The 4,482-nt window shown below is 45.2% G+C and overlaps 1 pseudogene; it reads left to right on the forward strand.

Moving 5' to 3' along the window:
* The first annotated feature begins 1,200 nt into the window (after nt 1-1,200).
* Nucleotides 1,201-4,108, forward strand: LOC141322071 (uncharacterized; annotated as a pseudogene).
* Nucleotides 4,109-4,482: the final 374 nt, after the last annotated feature.

A 4,482-nucleotide genomic window follows, 5' to 3' on the forward strand; every position in this document is an offset into this window, starting at 1 on the left:
GTCTGATCTACCGATCACACACCTGCATGCTCTTACCGTGGACTCTATGGTTTCCTGGTTCCATAGTTGGATTTACTTACCTGAACGCTGGACATCTCAGATAAGAACTCTCACCTCAATACCTGCTTCAATATACTTACCAAACCTGTTAATAAACTTACCTTTTATCTTATACACTCACCTCCGTCTCTGCCTCCCTCTGTGCTGTGACAGAAGATCAGACCAACAACATAATGAACAACGAGGAAACACCTGCACCAGATCAACTCACCAAACTCATCAAAGCCTTCAAAGCGGCGCTAACACCATCTCCCGCGCCGCCATCTGCCTCAGGAAGTCCCATGGTCATTATGTGATTCCAATCCTCAGAGGAGAAAGAACGACTGCGGGTAAGTTGCTGCTTAAATACTATTTTAATAGGCGAACGTTACATTGAGCTGCAGTTAAAAGCACTCCTTTGAATTTATTAATTTATTCGTTTCTGTTTACATTGATCTGCTGTTAAAAGCACTCTGTCGCTGGACTCGTTCATTTATTCGTTTCTGTTTACATTGATCTGCTGTTAAAAGCACTCTGTCGTTGGACTCGTTCATTTATTCGTTTCTGTTTACATTGATCTGCTGTTAAAAGCACTCTGTCGTTGGATTCGTTCATTTATTCGTTTCGGTTTACATTGCGCTGTGGTTAAAAGCACTCTTATATTTATTTAACTAGGGTATTCGTTTATATTTACATTAAGCTGCTGTTAGTTAAGCACTTGTTGTTCTGTTATTTGCCTTGCTAGTGGTTTCTGCGTTTAATAGTAGTTTTGATTGTGCTTATTAAAATTCAAAACTGAGCGGACGGCCAAGGGAAGCTTTGGTTATTCATATCGCGCCCTTCCAGAGCAATTAGAAGTGCGAAGTTTGTTGCATTTAAGTTTCGATTAGAGCCATTTTGCGTGCGTGCAATACATTTGCGGCTGACTGAGCCCAGGAGGCGTCCCTAGCTGTTTCAGTAAAGCTTTGTTTGGTTGTGTATTTAACGGTGTCATACCAGCTGACGCTGAAGCGTCAGCGGAAGCGTTCAGCCTCCTCGCGTGAAGACCGACAAGAGTAAAGACTGCGACTTTTCCTGCGCGACTTATCCGAGCAACGACACCGACAACGCACTTAAGTAATCCTTTCCTTTTTCTCACTCTTCTTTCTGTCCTTCTCTATCATGTGTTTCCAACTCATTCCGGTGCTCTCTACACACCGCACTAACATCACACGCACACGCCGACGCAATCTCTCTAACCTGCGTCCAATACACACCTCTTCCACTGAACCTTTCTCTTTCACGGTTGGACTTTGGAACTGTCGATCAGCCGTCAACAAAGCAGACTTCATTTCGGCATTTTCCTTGCAATCTGGCCTGAGCATCCTAGGTTTGACTGAGACCTGGATACGTCCAGATGACTCTGTAACCCCAGCTGCTCTATCTAATAAATTCTCCTTCTCTCACACCCCTCGTCAGACTGGAAGGGGTGGGGGTACGGGACTTCTGATTTCCAACAACTGGAAATACTCAACCCATTCTCCTCTATGCAATTATAACTCATTTGAATCTCATACAATCACTATAACATCTCCTATCAAACTCCATGTTGTGGTCATTTACCGCCCTCCTAGTCAACTTGGCATCTTCTTAGAAGAGCTGGATGGGCTGCTATCCTCTTTTCCAGAAGATGGCAGCCCACTTCTAGTCTTTGGAGATTTTAACATGCATCTGGACAAACCCTATGCTGCAGACTTCCATTCACTTCTTGCTTCATTTGACCTAAAACGCACTACCACTGCATACACTCATAAATCCGGCAACCAACTTGATCTCATCTACACACGAAACTGTACTTCAGACGACATTGTGGTCAAACCCCTTCACATCTCTGACCATTTCTTCATTACACTAAACCTACATCTTGCTACTTGTGCACCCCCACCCCCCCTACCCGTTACTTTTAGACGAAACCTACGCTCTCTCTCACCCTCCCATCTCTCTTCATCAATATCCTCCTCTCTTCCCTCTCCTACCCACTTCACATCTCTGGATACTAATGCAGCAACCGACACGTTATGTTCCACTCTTACTTCTTGCCTAGATGAAATATGCCCTCTCTCCTCCAGGCCAGCACGGGCTGCTCCTTCCAACCCTTGGCTATCCGATGTTCTTCGTGAGCATCGGTTCAAACTTAGGGCAGCTGAGAGAAAATGGCACAAATCTAAGGATCCATCTGACTTGAGTATGTATCAGTCTCTGCTGTCATCTTTCTCTACCCATGTCCATACTGCCAAATCTTCATACTTCCACAACAAGATCAACAATGCTCCGGACACACGCAACCTTTTCAAAACTTTTAATTCACTGCTCTGTCCCCCTCCACCACCTCCCACCACTTCTATAACAGCTGATGATTTTGCCACATTTTTTACAGACAAAACTACAACTATCAGTAATAAGTTCTCAGCTCCACACATACAGGAACTAAAACTGACCACACCCACGGCTGAAACTCCCCTCTTCTCCTTCCATCCCCTTTCTGAGGCAGAAGTAACCAAACTTCTCCTCTCCAGCCATCCGACGACATGTCCTTTAGACCCCATCCCCTCACACCTTATCCAAGCAATCTCCCCTACAATCCTACCAGCGCTCACACACATCATCAACACATCTCTTCTCACAGGCACTTTCCCCACTACATTTAAGCAGGCCCGGGTAACCCCACTGCTCAAAAAACCTACACTTAACACTTCACTCATAGACAACTATAGACCTGTCTCTCTCCTTCCGTTCATAGCAAAAACATTGGAACGAGCTGTTTTCAACCAGCTATCTTTATTTCTCTCACAGAACAACCTATTGGATGCTAACCAGTCAGGGTTCAAGAGTGGCCATTCAACTGAGACGGCACTACTGTCTGTCACTGAAGCCCTGCGGATTGCAAAAGCTGATTCCAAATCATCAGTACTCATCTTACTGGACCTTTCTGCAGCATTTGACACGGTAAATCACCAGATCCTTCTGTCTACCCTCTCATCGTTGGGCATCACAGGGACTTCACTTTCGCTGGTTCGAATCCTACCTCTCTGGTAGGTCTTTCAGAGTGGCCTGGGGAAGGGAGGTTTCCAAAACTCATCAACTGGTCACTGGGGTTCCTCAGGGATCAGTTCTTGGACCCCTCCTCTTCTCCATATACACTACATCTCTGGGCCCCGTCATACAGGCACATGGCTTCTCCTACCATTGCTATGCTGATGACACACAGCTCTATCTTTCTTTCAAACCAGATGATCCATCAGTAGCTGCAAGGATCTCTGGCTGCCTGGCGGATATCTCTGCATGGATGAAGGATCACCATCTTCAGCTCAATCTAGCTAAAACTGAGCTCCTTGTCTTTCCCGCCACTCCAACTTTACAACATGACTTCTCCATCCAGTTAGGTTCATCAACAATTACCCCATCGACTTCAGCCAGAAATCTTGGTGTAATCTTTGATGACCAATTGACTTTTAAAGAACACATAGCTAAAACTGCTCGATCCTGCAGGTTTGCATTGCACAACATCAGAAAGATCAGGCCCTTCCTAACAGAGCATGCTGCACAACTCCTCGTCCAGGCCCTGGTCATTTCCAGGCTGGACTATTGCAATGCTCTTTTAGCTGGTCTTCCAGCATGTACAATCAGGCCTCTACAAATGATTCAGAATGCAGCAGCACGACTCGTCTTCAATGAGCCCAAGAAGGCCCATGTCACACCTCTCTTCATATCCCTGCACTGGCTACCGGTTACAGCACGCATCAAACTCAAGACACTGATGCTGGCCTATAGGACAGCCACCGGCTCATCACCGGCCTACCTCCATTCACTACTACGCATCTACACTCCCTCCAGAAGTCTGAGATCCTCTAGTGAAAGACGCCTTATTGTACCACCACAGAGAGGCACGAAATCACTTTCCAAAACATTCTCCTTCAATGTCCCTGCCTGGTGGAATGATCTTCCCACCCCCATCCGAAACGCTGACTCCATTACTGTCTTCAAGCGACTGCTGAAAACCCATCTTTTTCGACACTATCTGACTATCTGAAAAAAAAAAAAAAAAAAAATTCTTCTCCTCTCTTTCCTGATCTTCCCTTTCTAGCCCGTACTCATCTAACAACGCCTGACATATGGTATTTTTGAGCACTTCCTATGTCGATCTGCCTCCTTAGGATGAATCATTTGTTGTATTCCCAATTGTAAGTCGCTTTGGATAAAAGCGTCTGCTAAATGAATAAATGTAAATGTAAATGTCATCAAGATGCAACCACAGCAATTTTCTACGGATGAATCGAAGGTAGCGTTTCTCATTTCCCTACTCACCGGAAAAGCTCTACAATGGGCGAAGTCAATATGGCAAGCTAAAACTCCTATAATTCAGTCTTTTGAGCAATTCACCTGTCATTTCTCTGAGGTTTTCAG

Source organism: Garra rufa, chromosome 1, assembly GCF_049309525.1.
Source record: "Garra rufa chromosome 1, GarRuf1.0, whole genome shotgun sequence".
In the NCBI taxonomy this organism is placed as follows: domain Eukaryota; kingdom Metazoa; phylum Chordata; class Actinopteri; order Cypriniformes; family Cyprinidae; genus Garra; species Garra rufa.